Here is an 18432-nt window from a genome sequence, read left to right as displayed (position 1 = left end):
TTGCCAAAGCAGGATTTTCTTCTATAAAAAACTGAATGGCTTTTTTTTTTTTTTTTTTTGATCCTTTATTCCATGTTTCAGTTGAATAAACTTTGCCAAAGACAACAATCCCACTGGATAAAAGTAAGGTTATTTTGGATTTCTTTTCAGGAGTACACCAATTTCGTGCAATCCAAACTGTTTACAGGAAGTACCTGATTTCAGCAATTTGCCTGGTTTTTAAACAGAAAATTTGTGAAAAACAGGAGGAAAACTGTGATATTACGTGTTCCATCTTTGACACTTCCACAAGAAAACCCGATGTTTTCTCATATGGAGTAAACTTTCATGATAAAACAGCTGCTGCTTCATACAAGTATCTACTTTTAAAGGTTGAAACAAAGATAAACAGAGCCACCTTTCCTCCTCTTTTGCAGGTGTCCTGTGATTTGCAGTCAATTTACAGCTTTGATCTATATGTGGAGTTGCACCAGTAAACCCCTAGCAGAACCATTCATCACCCACCTTTGTTAGAAACCTGACTCTGAAATGAAAATAAAACTCACTGTACTATGTAGTATATTGCTCCTCCATTCTAGATCTTAGGATTTAACTGGATTGGTGTTTTGCTATTCTCCCCAGTGCTCTGTCACTGAACCGTGGCCCTGTCACCCCTGGCAGCTGAACTGCCTTGTATGTGGTGGGCTCGGGGGGCAGGGGCTGTATAGGCACCTGATCCCAGCTGACAGTCTGGAGGTCTGCAAGAGCCAGGGAGACAAGGATCTGAAACGCTGGGGTTTGAACTCCAAGCCCCCAATTCAGGCTGACATGTGGGTGATTCCCACAGCCCTTCCCAAAGGGGGGTGAGTTTCCCTTTAGGCTTCCCCCCAGGGTGGGGCGGCCTTGCAGACAGAGCCATTGGGTGAACGAGCCCCAGGTGTCTGCAGTGAGTAACCCAAGGTCAGGTGTCCCACTGAGGGGTCAAAGCTGGGACCCCTGGCAGGGAGAGAGCAGTGTCTGTGTGTGAGGTGGGTGTCCTGTGCAGAGTTCCCTGCTGGGGAAGGACCTCCTGCCTCCCTGGGACTGGGCTCCACTCAGCTCTGGCTTTTGTAAACGTGGGCTCTGTAGGGATTCATGATGGGGCTTCCTTGGTCTGATGTGTTTGGCTGGTTGACCTGGTTGTCTCCCATCCCTTCTATGGGAGACTGCATTTCACTGTTTATCCCACCTACTGTTGGTTGTGTGGTGGTGGTGTTGGGGTCATTGGGATTGATGTTAATTATGTATAACCTGACTGACTTGTTTGTACCCCCAGTGCTCACCCATGTCCTGACCCTGTTGTGTCAAATACAGTCTGGTTATTAGTTCATCTTTATGCTGGCTGTGTCCTTTATGCTAGGCCTGGTAGTTGGCAAAACAAGACCTCAGGAGAGTTTTAACCTACCAGTGAGGTGCTCCAATGTGTATTATGTCAAGTGGTTTTGTTCCAGCCATCTTCTAGGAGATACTAGTTTTATGAGCTGAACATGAGCACTTTCTGGAGCTGGGCTTTATCCTGTGTTTTTATTACCCACCTACTGAACTCCACATGAGGCAAAAAGAAGACAGAACCCATTATGTTCAACACCTCCTTATGTTCAATGTGAAGTTACTGGGTAATATGGAAGAGTAATGAGTATCAGTGTCCCCTCTGTACATATCTGCTGTGTTCTAATGTCTGCTAGAAAGTCTGGAGAAGATGACAGCCCTGAATATTTCAGTGCCTGTAATTACAGAGAGGATGGGTGGAGTTTTCTTGTTTTGTTTATTTTTGGTGGGTTTTATTTTTCTCTTTGGAAACAAGCTGAAGTGATGAGCTATTATTTAGAGCTGGCCTTTTGCCAGGATGTGATTTCAGAACTCCAAACAGCCTGGAGGTTAAGCTCAGGAGAGAGTAAATCTTGTGCTTTCACTCAAACAAATGAATACTAGTGCTGTTGCCTGGCTTTCTGGCTTCCAGAAAAAATAAAGGGGGGATGTGATTTAGTCTGGATAGCTCCATGGCTGTAGTCGAGTCAGCAGCATCATGTTTAAGTCTCTCACTCCCTCCCCTGCCACAGTTTATATGCCGCTGCTTCAGAAGCAGCACAGTCTAAAGGAATGTGATGGGTCTTTGTGATTTCAAGCTTTAAAACTTAATTTTCAAGTGATTCCAAAAGGGAAAAAAAAAAAAAGAGGACTTTTAAAACTCAAACGATGTCATGGGATATTGATGGATCTTAGTCCCAAGCCTGTTTGGTGAAGAGCCCATGAATGTCGGTAAGATGGTCTAGGTGGAATGTAAACCTTTTAAACAATAATCCTATCATTTTATCTAGTGTCATTCTCCAAGCTCAAATCTGGCAACAGCAGTGGTAGTAACATCTGGGCAACTCTACTGCCTAAACAGGGGTGCTTCTTGCCTTTCTTCATTTTGGGACTTGCTGAAGTTAGACCACAGGGGAAACTCCGTATGCATCTGATGTGTAGCACTTGCCACATCTGATCCAGTGAATTTACAAGTAAGGATATGTTAAATTAATTGTGCGAATGTGGAAACACCAGTTGGGGTGGGGGGGGGAATTACAAGCTCTACTACAGACATTATCTGTGGTTGTGGTCACATCACACAGAGTCTACCCTTCACCTCTTTATAAACATTTAGGTGTAGATTTACTGTGGAAGATTAAGCATACTTCAGCCTGCTGGCTAGCTGCTTTTTCCAATGTTCCTCCAAATATTTCTGCTCTATTTCTGTGCATCTCCTCTACTTCTGGCCCAGGCAGACAGTTTTTCTCCTTCTTGCTTAACTGGACACTGATATTTGAGAGGCGTTATGAAATATGATCACCTCTGTATTCTACAGATCTTCACTTCAGCAAACTTATAGGAGTATGCAGAATAGGTGAACTGGTTTTAGAGTTAAAACTGCACCAGGGAAGGTTTAGACTAGATGTCAGGAAGTATTTCTTTACAGAACAGGTGGTTGGGTGTTGGAATGGGCTGCCCAGGGCAGGGGGGAGTCCCCGGGATCCCTGGAGAGGTTGAAGAGTCGGGCTGAGCCAGCGCTGAGGGATCTGGGGGAGTTGGGAACGGTCCATGTTGAGTCAATGGTTGGACTGGATGATCCTCAAGGTCCTTTCCAACCTAGCTGATTCTGTGAAACACAGCCTGGAAAGCACCAAGTGGTCTAACAAGAACCTCTTGCATCATAAATGCATCCCAAAAGTACAGGGGTTTTTATTTAGCAGATATTGTGGCTCCTCTCTCTATCTCCTGCATGCTTCCCTGGTTATTACAGATGGGAAGAACTGTGGTGACCATGGATTGGAAGAGCTTTGGTCCCAGAATTGAGAGGGATGTGATGATTTTTTTTTTTTTTGTTAATTATTGAACTCTGATAATAAAATTACAAAACCATGCCTGGCATCCCAGAGTGACATGTAAAACTGACATTGCAAGGAGCTGATATGCTAGATGAAGTAATGCTTACAAAAATTTCCTTGGGGTCTTCAATTTGATGAATGCATTTAATTAAGCATTACGGATACATTAAAAGATCATCAACCAGACTGTGAATACTCTGTGAATAGAGCCATAGAATATAATGGAGTTTGGTGTCTCCTTTTGTTTACTCCAGGCCAAATTGGAAATCTTCCATTTGTTTGGATTAGTTTTGGTGTCAATGAAAGTATAGAACCACTTGTCTCGATTCATCAATGGTTTCCAGCTGCTGTCCACGGACTTCTCCGGTGGGTGTGGGAAAGATCCTTACCTATTGTCAGTCAGCTGAAATTCATAACACAGATGACTCTAACTCCACTAATGTAATTTTACAGCTGTGCGAGCTGGAGGAGGCTGGAAATCACAAGGTCCAGATGCTCAGCTGGTGCAAGCTGATAGTACTCCATTTCAACGTCAGCAGACTTGGCTGTCTCTCCTTGGCTGTATCAGGAAGATCTCATCACTTGCCTTCATGTCATTCTTTGTACTCACAGCTATTGAACACGTTTAATCAAGAAGCCACATCTGCCAGGCAGACTCTGCTGCAGAGCTACAGTGCATCTAGGGTCAATGTTACCTGAGCTATGGTAAATAAATCAGGCAGTCAAGTTGGCAGGCCTGATTCTTACAGTCTCGGTGAAGTCCGTAGTTTTGTGTACATCTCAGTGTTCATATACTCAAAGGGCTGAATACACAAAGTGCGGCACAAAGCCAAATGCTCTGCCTTTCCTTTGGACAAAAAGTGTGTGAGTGAGAGGAGGAAACTGGAGGGTACCTGAGGATTTTTTTCTCCTGGGTTACCCTGCAGCACAGGTTAAACAAATGAACAACCTTGATCTGAGCCAGCCAGACTACACTGCCTCCGAAACATTGCATCATTGCTTCTGCCTCAGGGGTTTCCACAATGGAAAAATGTATTTTAGTGAATTAATTTTTTTTTGGTAGCACTTTATTTTTCCCAGTAAATTTCTTTCTGGTGAAGAAATCTCCTTCTTGGAGGTATTCTACAGAGCTCTCTGTAGGCAGTTAACAGATGCAGATAGTGGGTTCTGTGTGGTTTGTGGAAGAAAACTCTTCCTCAGAATGGGGAATTTGGAAGGATCCTAGTCTGATTCATCTGCCCTGAATCACCACCTGCAGCTCTTTATCCCCCTCTTCACTGGCCAAAGGCAGTTAGTCTCTTAACTATGAACCTAACAATGAAGTGGCCTACAGTATTGAGGTGGCACAAAAAAAAAAAAAAAGGGATCTCCAGCTCTGTGTGAGACTAGCTTCATCCTCTGAAATGTGAAGAAATACAAAAAAAAATCATCAAAGCACAAGTTGCTGGGTCAAAGATGAGGTTGCATTCCAAGTGGGTTGTACACTGGCTGAGCAATGCTTACCTTACCCACCTTACACTGGGTGAGGCCATAGCTAGTGGATCAGTTCCCACACCAACATCCATCTTAGTTCAGGATGCATCATTCCAGTACCAACTGACATACAAATCCTCTTTCTCACACCCTTTGGGGTTTGTGGGCAAGGCCGCGTACCTCCAAAAAGGTCTCTTTGTACTGCAAACATACTTCAGTCTTCTTGGGCAAAAGCTTCTCTACAATGTTTGCTGCACAGAAGGCTGAGGGACAATTATCCTGGGGAGGAAAGGGCTTGTGAAGAGCATGATATCAAATCAAACAGCACATTGGTTTGGAAAGGAGATTTTGAGTACACCCCAGACCTCCAACTTGACACACCAGGGACCCTGGGACCCAACCAAACTGGCTGCTGCCCCCAAAAAGATGTAGAAATAACATAGGATAACTGGAGCATTTGGACCTAATTGAACTGGAAGGGTTGTCAGTCATTGCAACAGGGATTGAGTCACCATCCCTGGAGGTATTTAAAAAAAAAACAAATATGTAGATGTGGCACTCAAGGACATGGTTTAGTGGTGGACATAGCACTCCTAGGTTAATGGTTGGACTCAATGATCTTAAAGGTCTTTTCTAACCTAAACGATTCTGTGATTCTACGATTCTGTTAAAAGGTCTGTGAAGGCTGCCCCTCTGAGAAACCTCACCAGGCTGTGGTTGTCCCACAAAGGAGATGGGGCCCAGGCACCAAAGACTCCAGCTCACCTCTCAGCAGACCAGCTGGAGCCCAGCTTTGAGAGCAACCCTTCACCTTACCATTTGTTTGTCAGCGGGAAATGTTACTTGACGAGGATGGTGCCTCTGGCTCATCTCTGAATTTCTGCATTGCTTGTAGGTGAAGATGTTGCTCTTTTCTCACAGGTCAAACGGTGACTACTCATCAATTACGCAGCTTGTCGTTTTCAGCACACCATTCATTTGTGTGTCAGAGAAAGCAACCGCACCATAAAAACTGGATCCAAGACAGCACTTGGGGCTCATTCTTCTGAAAGGGGGCTGTCACATTTGTATCCAGACAGAGCAGAAAATACCACGCTGTCAAAAAAGCTGCTCCAGATTGCAATTCCTTTTGCATACAAAGCTCTGGCATGTGCTAGACAAAAGCTATAATTTGTGAGTGGGCAAAGGTGGTTAACGCTGATTCTGATTTGGTTTGGGCTTAAAAAAGAACATAAAGCAACACAAAGCCAGAAGAGCCAGTAGTAAAAAAAAAAAAAAAAAAAAAAAAAAGAGAAGCATCTCTGTGTCAAGGAAGGCAAAGGGCTACTGAAAGCTCTTCCTGGGAGCAGGGAAATGAAAGCTCCATGTCTCCCCCTCTCTGCCACAAAAACCCCGAGTCACTGAACCATCAGAGAACCATCAGTGTGAAGAGTTTTGCTCTGCTTTAAGGGGAAACTAGGAGAAAAGGATATAAAGGTGGGAGTGGGCAAATTTCTCATCTCATCCCAGCTCCTCCTTCTTCCAGCTCTGAAAATGTCTTCACTATCACACCCTCAGCCTCCAGCTCCTTATAGTGCTTTGGTTCTTTCCTAAAGCCATATCAATGGCATGACGCTACCAGAAAATAATCCCAAAAAAATCTCATTCCACTTACCCCTAGAAAAATTTGGCAGGAAGGACCATGCTCTAAAGACCTTGCAATCTACTTGGACAGAAGAGAGCAGCCTGGGCGTACAGCAGGTCAGCAGAACAAGCACGATGATTTCCTCCCTGATTGATTCAACATGTCCTAGGGAGCTCAATTTATAAAGCTGAGCTGCTCTTGTCATGGTGCGACAGCTCATCCCTAGCTGATGGGAGCAGTTGCACCAACTAGATACAACAGGAACAGTCCTGGTGTTTGATTTTCTTTCCAAGCTTGTGTCGGCATATTAACACTGAAATCTTTAATCAGCTTTAATTATTGCTAATCAAACTCTGTGCACTAACTATAAGTCTGTCTTGCCAGATCCTTATGTAAGATCAGGGTCTGAATGCCCTGATGTAGGCCAGATGTTTTCTGCTGTGCATAAAAGAAAAAAAAATAAAATGCTTCCCCATCTACTGAAAGTACATGTTTTGTCCGTATCTGTTGAAAAGATTAATGAGTCCTCTTGATCCTGATCTACTGCAACTCAGATTTGTAAATTACAAACATTCCTTTTTTTCCCCAAATATGTAGCAATTTTTTTTTAAAAAAAAATTACTCTTTGAGTTTTAGAAATAGTAAAACTAACCGGCATAAAAGAGGAAATCTCCTTGAAAGTAAAATTTAACCTCAAATGGGAACTTCATAACAATCAAAAGTTTTATTCCAAGACTCTCCAGGTTAATTTGTATTTTGATGTTTTCAGCATTGCCATTTAAAAAATGCAAACGTAGGGCAGGGCTATAGAACACTCCTCCAAAGGGGAAGATAGTGAGAAAACTTGCATATCGGTTTGCATTTCCAGGCACACTCACAGCCAGGGCGTCAGTCACCCATGCTTGGATTTCAGCACTTCTTTCACTTCAACTCGCTGTCACTGAACCCTTCCCAGCAAATAAAAATAGTTCTGCTGGGCTTGCTGATGTCTCAGACCTGACCCAACCTTTAAGGGCATTGCCCTGTGCTGTTAAATTGTCCTCAAGTTCCTCTTCGCAGTAACTCCCAGTAGACTTCAGTTAGATGAAGATGGAGTGAGTGGGAATTATTGAGGAGGAGCAGATGTTATTTATTTAAATTTTCACAAGATTTGTCATCTTTGAACCATGAAACCTTTGCCCATTTATCTGTGTGGTCACTGTGTCTTCATTCACTCTGTCTGCTCTCTTGAGCTGTTCTAACTGGAAAGAAGGTGCAAGGTGCCCATATCAAGGATTAAATTGTGGGTTTGTTTTCAAATTATTCAGGGCTAATAGCCAAGGCAGGAAGCAAGCAAGCAGTATGGACATTTCCCACCCCTTTGTACGGACACAGAGGGAGACAAAGACTTCTGGAGTGAAGTCCAAGCTAGTGGAAGAGAAGGATCTGGTGAGAATCATCAGGAACTTCAAGAAGACAGACCAGAACCTGGAGGCAGGTTGGAAACAATGAGGTTATTTAGGAACTGGATGTGACTTTATGACCAAATCAGACAGAATGTGTCTCTCCTTGTTGCTACATATGCCTGGTTGGGTGTTTTTCAGGGGCTTTTTCATGCTCTTGTAAGAAGGTACCCCTGAGGTAACACGGATGATGTAGGGGCTCCTGGCACAGGTACAACCATGCCCTATGTTGGGAGGAAAGAGGAAGAGCCTCTGTGTCTGCACCCACCAGGCCAACACATCCCACCAAACAGAAGACGGAAAACATAAAAAGGGAAGCAGATTCCCCGTTTCTCCTTCGACAGTGAGTAAATCCATGCTTCCCTGCAGTGAGCCAACAAAAGCTAACATTTCCTAGGTCTTGACTGAACATGAGAGGCTGTGTCAGATCTCAGAATAAAGCAGATTAACCCCAGTGTAACACCAGGAAAGAAACCAGCACCAAAGTAGAGTGTTGCACTGACAGAAAGCATAACTGCTCAGCCAGGTAATAGCAGGTGTTTTCTCTTGAAATAGGTCCTGTTTGTTGCAGTTTGACATAACACTTGAGACCACAGAAATCCTTGTTCTCCATATTTCCAGCGTTGTATTCAGTTTAGTTTCTATTAACAAGATAAAAGACAGCTATTGATTTGAGTCAGCTGGGAGTAGAGCCTAAATGCCTGTCTCAAATCCTCCAGCATGCTGCTGAGGGCTGAGATGAGGCTGAGTAGTCCTGGAAAATAAGGAGGAGGATTTGGCAGCTCTTAGGTCTGTTCCAGACTCAGCAGGTGAGTCTGGATGAGAATCATCAGTTTGCATGGTGCAAGTTACTCGCCCTCAGACCTCTTTAGCATCCATGAAAAGCTATATAGACGTAGTAGAGGGTGATGCATCTCCTCCTAAACTGTGTTATCGTCAGTCTGAGGAAATAATTTTCCCCTGGAGGCGCCAGTTTCTCCTTTTTTCACTCTAATGGAAGGTCACAGTGGCTGGCTTAGAGTGAGACATCTCATTTCAGATTTCTAAGAGTTAAGGGAGATGGATACCCCCATGTAACCTCTCCTTGGTGCCATACTTGTAAAATGAGAATAATGATTCTGTGTAACTCAGGGAAGCTTCAGCAGTGTAAGGATGAAGACACTAAGAAAGCCTCATGTGAGAATGTGAAATTCTTGATAATGATGTGTGTCACCCCAGCTTTCATAAAGCCAGATAAATCTTTGCTGACAGGATTTGATTTGAGGGACAGAATCTTATTGTCAGATGAATGGTGGGAGGTGATGGGGAACTTGCAAAGCAGATCTTCTCCAGCCAGTCCTTACCTCTGCTGTCACTGCTTCCTGAAGCCTGTCTTGAAAGGCATCTTCATGTCCTCCTTTAAATATGACCTTGATTTAGGAGACCACTTAGCACTCACTTTGCCCTTGTTGGGACATCATCCCTCCAATCTTCAACTGGTGGAGGATAACCTCCACAGCCCATTTGCCCCTTCACCAGTCTGCTCACCCACTCCCATGGCTGCCAAGGGTTTGTGCCCCTCAGCTAGAAAGCAGTGCATTTCTTATATTATTTGGTGTATTTTATCTGGGAAGTAGAGCAGAGAGTGTGGCTGGTAGGACCTGCTGGAGGTGAGTTGAGTTGCAGTGGGACAAGGAAGCAGCCCTGCTCTTGGCCACACATGCCTTGTTCCAGCTGCCTTCTGCCCACAGCAACCTACAAGGTGACTTCACTAACATATTCCCTTGGAGGATGCAGCTGCAAGTTTTCTGACGTTAGAGCCGTTGTTGTTTATGCAGTTGTCAATGCAGAGAGGCAGGGATGGTGTGGATGAAGCCCAAGGGAAACCCTCTGCTAATATCCTACCCTGAGATGACAAGAAGGTCAGAGCTAGTTTCTCTGCATCTGCCAGTGTCACCCCCCTTTCCCATCCCTCCCCCTGCTCTGGGGACGGACAAACCACCCATGCCAGAGGCAAGTTTGTCCCAGGGTTCATCAAAATGTTTCTGAAGAACAAATTTTCTGCTGCAAGAAGCCAGATTGCACAAACAGGCAGATGTCTGCAAGCAAATGTCCCAAGGAATATTAAAATCCCAAGACACATTTTTTTCGTAGCTCGCATCTCAACTGTCGTCAGGATGCTTGGATTACTCGCTTGAGTCAAAATATATAGAAATGACCAGTAGAGACATGTAGAGGTGGAAATTTCCAGATAATGCCTCCTTCATGATGAGAGATGTTTATAGGGAACCTGTTAAATATAATAAATACCACCAGACTGTGGGTATCTCTAGGCTTGCTTTATTAACAACTCAGAGTTGGGACATCACCTCAGTGAGTGGCAACAGCTAACAAAAGTGCCCTCTATATATATGATATAACATACAATACAAAGAGTCTTTGGTGATTTTCCATGAACTTTCAGCTCTCGATTCATCATCAATTCCAAAAGTCCATTTTATTCCACAGTTTTAGCTAGGTCTTATCATTCCGTTCTAATTCCTCTTCGGACACCACCGCTCACTGATGCAGTTTTCAGTCATCATGGTTACTTATCTTCTGAACAATCTTCATCATAATTCACTTTTAGACTTCTGAGAAAAGACTCAAAATGTTCTATTTAACATATACTTAATCTACATCTAGCTTTTCATTCCCTAGCCTAAATTGCTTAAACTGACAGTATTGTTCCTAGAGCACCTGTGCATACTGCATTGAACTGTCAGTACTGTTCCTAGAGTACCTATGCTCTATTAGTTAAGCCTATAAAAATATCTATTTATTAATTATTCCTGCTATTAATAATATCCTAAGGGAAAAGAGTTTTCTAAAGCTTGTTCCTTTTACAGAACCATATTCATCCTTGTCCATCAAGAGTGCATCAACACTCAGAAATCCCGCCAGAGACGGGGGTCTTGATGTTTATAGAAGCAATGAAATTCTGCTGCTGATCTGAGAACAGATAGGTAAAATATTGTTATCCAGAAGAGAAAAGGACCTTGCTGATTAGTGTCAGACAGTGGGGACAACCCACCTCTGCTGTCCAAGATGGCTACAGGCAGTTTTTTCCCCTTTTGGTAATCCTCCTTTTCTTTTGCCGTGCATCCTTGTTCAAGACAACACCCCAGTTTTTATTTGCTCAAAGGAAGTTCTAGGACACACTGCAAAGCATTAATACTGAACCATGTCTCCTACCCAAAGAATTATCTGTCAGTAAATCTCTGTAACCCAGCAGGCTGAAACACCTTTCAAGTCTCCAAGGATTACCTTCAGATTGGGCTTTGATGCATGTCCTGAAATCCAGGAAACCAAGGCTGGAATAAGTGGCTAAGAGCTTCTTCTAAAGACCTGAAAGATCCTTGTAAAGTCATAGCTCTCCTTTCCTGTCACCCACAAAAGTGGGATGGCTTATATAGAGCCTACAGACAGATCAACAGGTAGGCAGATACAGATTTATCATGGTAAATATAGGCTCATCCCTCCCCTTCTCCTGGGAAATCATCCAGGTTTGTGCATACAACTAATATACAATCATCCTAACACATGCTGTAAAACTAGATCTTTTGTTATTTGCACATACAGGTCTGCAGTGCAGTTATATGACTTCAGTCCCACGAGCCAAACAGAGTTGATTTTCCCACCAGCTGCATGGGCAGTCTGTGCAGAAGCGCAGTAGTGTCATACAGATGTAGACCCGTGGACCTCTCACAACAGAGGATGTTCTTTTCCAAGTGGAGCATGAAAATACAGCCCTTTCGGCGTTCATTTTCCCCAAGTGCATTTGGGACACAGGCCCTCGTTTGGGGCTGGGTTTGAGTTTTGGAGCTCCCTAGGTCTAAGTGGTGCCACCTTAGGTAGCAGCTTTCATGCTGACAGATGTGAGTATGGAGAACTCCTGAACTTGGTACCGTTGCTTTTGATTCTTTTGCTCTGACAATCTCAGTCTACACCCACAGAAAAAGGGGTACAGGTGTTAAAGCTAGAGATGATCCTCTTTATATCTGCAGGTGCCACAAATCTTTCTTCTGCAGTTCTCCACTTCTGTCCTTTCTACAGGCTTTGCTGTTTTTCAGGTTTTGTGCATTTCTTTTTTGCACCTGACTCTCCCGTCCCTCCAGAACTACAAAGTTTTTCCCATGGCTTCAGGCAGAAGAAATTGCAAAAATATTTTACTGAGCCTCTGAGGGGACTGGCAAAAATTGCATCCAGCAAAGATGGCTTCATAAACAGGGTCAGAGAACAGTTTTACCCGATAAGCCAGCCTTGGCGTAACTATTTATTTCAGCACATATGAGCCTGCGATTCTAGTTATGTAGTCATTACGCAAAGGACTGCGTGAGACCTTGATGACTCACGCTCAGTACTTTCAATCACGCCATGAGCTAATCTCTTGATACCATTGCCTAAACAAAACTAGTTTTCATTTCACAACATATAATTCAATTTATTAATGTCACTAGACCACATATTGGCTGAGGAAACAGCTCCCTTGGGATTTTTGGAAGGGACCCTGGACTGCAGTCCTTGGCCTGTCTGTCTACCTGTTGTCTTTCCAAACAAGCCTGGTATAGGCAACCCAGCCAAGCAATCAAGTGCCCAGTTACTGGGACGAGACTGCCTGGAGCCTTACATGAAATATGCTTGGGAGGAGTCTGAAACTCGAAGCCAAGGCTGGTTAGGGGAAAAAAAAAATAAAAAAAAAAAAAAGTCCTATTTTGGGTGCTCTTGTTGATCATTCCACTTGAAGGAATTTCCTCCTTTTAAGAAGGAATGTGAAATGGTCAGACACCATTAAACTGACAAATTTATATTTTGATTTTGTATGTGGTCTATTTATAACCATAAATCTGCATGACTGGTCAGGTGGTGAGGAACGTTCTAAGGACAACTCTTAATTGTATCATCTTTATGCATTTTCTTGCTTAAAGAAACAAGGTCTCACAACCTTGATAAGCAGGGATGAGGCTTTAAATTCTTATTTTCTGTACCTATTATAAGAATTTCCTTAGAGGTTTTCAAATATAATCTCTAAAATAGGAAGGAAAAAAAAAAAAAAAAAAAAAAAAAAAAAAGAAAATGAGGGGAAGAATAAAAAAAGATTTTCAAGCCTCCAGGACAATAGCAGCTCTGACTACTGCAGGTCATTATCTTCCTGGAATCATCAGTCTTTTCTGAAATGCTAAACTGTGTGTGGCTTAGATTTCACACAGCAGCTTTCAGCAGGATCACACAAGAGTAGTTAAGTAACCACAAGACCTTTTCAAAGCCCTTGCTATTTCACCTTTTATAATAAATAAAATAAGGCAAAACTAGTCTGAAAACCTACTGCCCCAAAACAGGCCAGGTTTATACTTTCCCCAGTATTATATGGAAGACTCTTAGTTGCCATAGGCTGAAGGTGTGTGGGGCAACATATTAACAATTAAATAGTTTGGTCAATCATAGGCTGTGTCCTAGCTTCATTTAGGTTATTAGTGGAGATGCAACAATAGGATGATGTGAGAGTTTCTGATTTTCTCTGTGCATGCTAAAAAACAAGCTCTTTTTGTCACCAGGCTGACTTGTGGAGGGCAGTTTCAGTGAGGGCAAACTCAGCCATCGACTGAGGAGGGATAGATTGCTTAATCCCCCACCTTCCCAGTCCACACCAACAAAGTGAAGGCAACAATACTTACCTTTCCTTCGCCTCTGGATTTTTCAGGCTTTTAACACCTCAATGCAGCGCACATCCCATGAGGGCATCCCTCAGAGCAAGGGATAATTCTCTCTGCTGATAATGGTCTTATCTTCTTTCTTGCACCCTTTTTTTGGTTGTCTGGTTCCTGGGGGTGAGGAGTGCTCATCTTTTCCCCGTGTCTGTGCTGTGCTGAACACAGGGGTCCCAGCCTGACCACGCGTTACTGGAACATCAGTAACATCATTGTAGTGGTGGATGCTGGGGTTTGACATTCAAAAGTGTAGCTGCATGGAAGGACCTGCTGCACTGGGAGAAGAAGTCAGAAAATAATTGCAGAGCATGGCAGGGTGGCATGAGCAGCACCACAGGCAGAAGTAGCATGTCCTGCCAAGTCCGCCCTATGTTACAGAAGTCAGGCTTGGGTTTATGGTGCCTTTGCATTTGTAATGCAGTGTGACGGTCCTTCCACATCTCTGGGATGATGATCTCTGGGATCATGATCATCTCAGATCATCACAGAGATCATCTCTGTAATGATCTCTTGGTGATCAGCAAAAACTCTGAGCTTTGACTCTCTTTGAACTTTTTCATTCCCTTCCACCAACCTGTTTCCTCGTTGTGTTCGTATTGGCCTTTGTTGAAACTTTTAGTCATATCCTTCACCAAGTGTTGTCAGCCTTTGTGAAATTACCTTTTTTGCCTCTCTTTCTCGGCTGCCCAGTTGATCCACATCCTCACTCCTTTTCTTTTCACATGTAGAGCCAAAGCAGTCCTTGCTTCTGGTTCTGCATCTTCTGCAGGGTCTGATTCCCCTGACACATGGTGCTGCTCAACCTGGGACGCCATTTCATTTGCTGGACATCCAGGTTTCTATAGAAAAGGCCCAGAAAAACACCAGACCTTGCCTTGATGTAAAAGCAAACTAAGTGTTAACAATTTACTGCTCCATGAGGCTATGAAGAGCTGAAGTTCCCCACTTAGGCAGGGAGAACTTTTCCATCTCTTTTTATAACTATCTGCTCTGCAAATCAACATCACTGCTTCATGTGTTCAAAACTGCACCTTTTTCCCTTGTAGAAGAAAATGCCAAATGCTCAGATTCCATTTAGTTCCCCACTTTGCATAGTAAATTTCTCCTTAAGCAGCATCCTCCAAGCAATCAGGACTGAAAATGAGAGGCACACTCCCTAAAGGACTACCCCACGTTGAGAAATAAATTGCACACAGGAATACCTGGCTCCTCCCACCAGTATTCAGGGAACAGGTTGATCTCTGGCAGCTGCACAAGGTTACCAAACGTTTGTGGAGTCAGAGAAGTGACTATATAACTTCAGAGGCTGTTTTGCTCTGGGAATCCAGTGCTGATGACTCCCTGATGGAGTCAGATGTGTTGGTCATCACCCAAGCAACTTCACATCCACTGTCCCGGGCTGTGTAAAGATATTCAGGGTTTTGGCCTTATTTCCCATAGATGTTGTGGATACCTCCTCTAAACGGCTTGACATCCTGATGAACAAGGATACTTACTCCATAAATACTCTTACAGCAGCCTATACCTGCATGCCAATGGGTGAAAGTTCTCCATAAACATGGATGTCCTCAATGCTGGGTTGAAGAAAAAGACCATCATTTTCTCAGGGTTGTTTCAGGGATGTTCTGTGGCCCAACAAGTCCTTTTCTTTGTAGCAGAACTGCTCTTATTACACCAGAAACGCACCCATTGGTGTTCAAACAGTGGCAATCCAATCCAGAACCCAGTCCAAGGCTGGGCACAGAACCAGCAGTCCTCTCCCCAGGATCTTTGGTACTTCTGAACTGAGCATATACTCAACAGCAAGAGTTTTTCAGCACTGCCTTTCCAGGATTTTTGTTTTCTTGTGAAGATCAAACACTGTGAAATTCACTGATGACATAAAAACAAAAGAAGTAGCAAAACATCAATAAAATACCTGATCTGTAAAATGACCAAGAGAACATAACACAGACAACACAGAGAAGATTCGGCATGGGTGAAACAGAAATAGGAAACCAACACAGACAAGATCCATCTGGTTTCCCTATAGCTAATGGCTTGTATAGATGTGAAAATTAGCACAAAATGAAATACTGTCTGATTAAAAGTGATTCCTGGATATCTCCACATGTATGCGTTTTCATTCCCAAGTGACAACACCCCACTTTTCACACGCAGATTTTGCAGACAAGTACTTACGTAGTCAAATACGCAATCGATCAGGGGTTCCCCCGTTGGCAGCACTTTTAACTGCTGACATCAGAACTCACAGAACCTTATTGACCTACCGAAACATCCAAGAAACTATCCTGTGTTTTCCCATGTGAACCACCATTTCTGAATGTTTCCACACTGTTAGGACTTGCTTAGTACCGTGCTGTGCTGTCATCTTCTCAAACTACAGCTCCTGAAAAACAGTTTACCAAAAAAAAAAACCAACCTGAAAATAAATTAGTGATAGCTCAGTATATGGCATGTGGGACTAGCAAAAGTGGGATGATCTTTGCAGTCGCATTAACTTTGATGGTAGTATTTGTGGAACCCCAGGCACTGTTTGGCAACAAGGAGAGACTAGGCTTTCACCCTAATAAGTCATTTACCTAACAACATACTTCGCAATGCAAAGAATAAATAAAATAACAATGCAATAATCCTATGATAGGGCCAATACATGTTCTATGAAATGTGCATAGGTACAAAATGCACGTGAAAATAAGACGGATACTTAAAATCAAAAAGTATTTCTAATGGTACTTGTAGGCAATTCATATATGAAGGCAGAAAATCCTGCGGCTATTTGTGTCAGAAGGAAACTATGTTATGGTTAGTTGATAGAGAAACAGGTGGAAAGTTCTGCGTGCAAGTTTCTCATGTCACAGGGTGTGCGCTGCTGTTGGGCACAGATGGATTGCGGCAGCTTGTATTCTCACCCACCCTCATGTCTCATATAGTTTGACCAGAGGGGATAGACAATATTCAGGCATTAGGATGTCTTCAAGGGAATTCAGATTGCCCTGCAGCATTATTGTACATCCCTGAACTCCAGAGATCTCCAAGGAAGTGCTGTCTACCCTGCGCACACTCAGTTCCTCTGCCTTTGTCAGGCATGCAATAATCCCCATTTCTCTCTCTGGAACCACCATAAAAGTAAAACCACAACTTTTACAGCACAGAATAAAACTTCACATTATCCCCTGAGTCTTATGTGCTCTCTCCAGGAACTGGTGACCCTCAGCACTGATAGCGGAGGCTCTGGACCCATCCCTCTCACGCACTTGTTGGGTACCACTCTGTCCGTGCAGCTTGACCACCCTGTTCAGGAGCATCTTTGCTAAGTAGCTCCCACCCGCATGCTCCAGTTGTTGTCCAGATCGTTGCTCACAGGAGCTGTACGTGCTGAGGCCAGATGGGAGAATGAGTATTGCTGGGCAGAGACTGCCTTTGTGGGAAGGCTATTCTTCATGTTCTCTCTCATTTTCAATGTCCCCATGATTTAGGGTGAGTTTTCTGACTGGTCTCGGAAGGGTGGAGGGGAAATCACAGCTATTCCTTATCCCCATGGGACAGCCACTGAAGGTATCAAAGTTAGTCTGGACTTTGTGTTTAAATCCAGATGGCTTTAGGATTTAATTACTCTTGTCTGTGCTTTTTTTTTTTTTTTTTTTTTTCCCCCCTCTATCTGAAAACCAAATCTGCACCAATGATACAAGGAACGTATGAAACATTTGATTGATACAGTTGTGGGATATAATCAACAGCACAAATGGAAGTGGTGACCAGGAAAACACTTCAAATGAAAAGCAAAGCGAGTGATGATAAAGCTTTGAGTGGTGATAAAGCTTTTTTTGCACAAACGACAGCTGCCATTATTGGGATTACACTCAGACAAGCCGGTTTCATGGCAGCCCCTGTTTTAGGAAACGATTGCAACAGGAACCTCTCTGGCTCAGGGAAAGGGAAGCAGCAAATGAAGGATAATCTTTCAGCAGACAGAAGTGACGGGTTGTTGTCAATAGATGCACTGTTACAGACATGCCAGGTTTACAAACCTGATTTCAACTCTTGGTCAAACCAGCTCTTAATGATCATACAGAGGATACCCCATGTAGAAAAATCTGACAGGTTTTAGTATGAAATGACTTTTTATTTTGTTCAGGAACATTTGGCAAATCACATTTGAACACCTCTTATGAATATTATTCTCTATAGGCAAGTATCTCCGGTGGCCCTTTGCTTTCCAAAACATCCCTTTGTTTCTTTGCCTCTCCCTACCAAAAGAGAAGACTTTCTGCCCTTGAGGCTGTAGGACATCACGGGAGATGCCGTCTGATTGTGAGGACCAGAAAACATCAAGGAACTGCAACAAGATGTATCTGAATTGCAACAAGTTCCTGGGAGGAACTGGAACACTTTGGGTGGACACAGAAGATAGTGGAAGCCACCAAAACTAAATTATTCATTATGATGTAAACTGAAGTGTTTTGATTCAGAATAGCTCAAAGACTGTATTATCTGAGACTCAAACAACCACAGCATGATACTCAGCTCCTCATTTCTATTTTTCATTTTGCTTAAACAGGGAAAACACGGTGGTAGGAGAGCAAGGAAAATAGCAACAATTTTAGCCCTATACAAGCACTTCCCATTGAAAAATAAAAGCTGCCTTGATGTTTAATGCTCAGAGTTCAAAGGGTCCAGGACGAATTCAGATTACCGAGGATGATTAAGGATTTCTTTAGAAATTGGGAACACTAGGCTATTAACATTCTTGAGTGTATGCAAGACTAGCAGATGCAAAGGGG

This window comes from Athene cunicularia, assembly GCF_003259725.1.
Source record: "Athene cunicularia isolate RWA chromosome 4 unlocalized genomic scaffold, athCun1 chr4_part1, whole genome shotgun sequence".
Lineage (NCBI taxonomy): Eukaryota > Metazoa > Chordata > Aves > Strigiformes > Strigidae > Athene > Athene cunicularia.
This window is presented reverse-complemented; position numbering follows the sequence as displayed.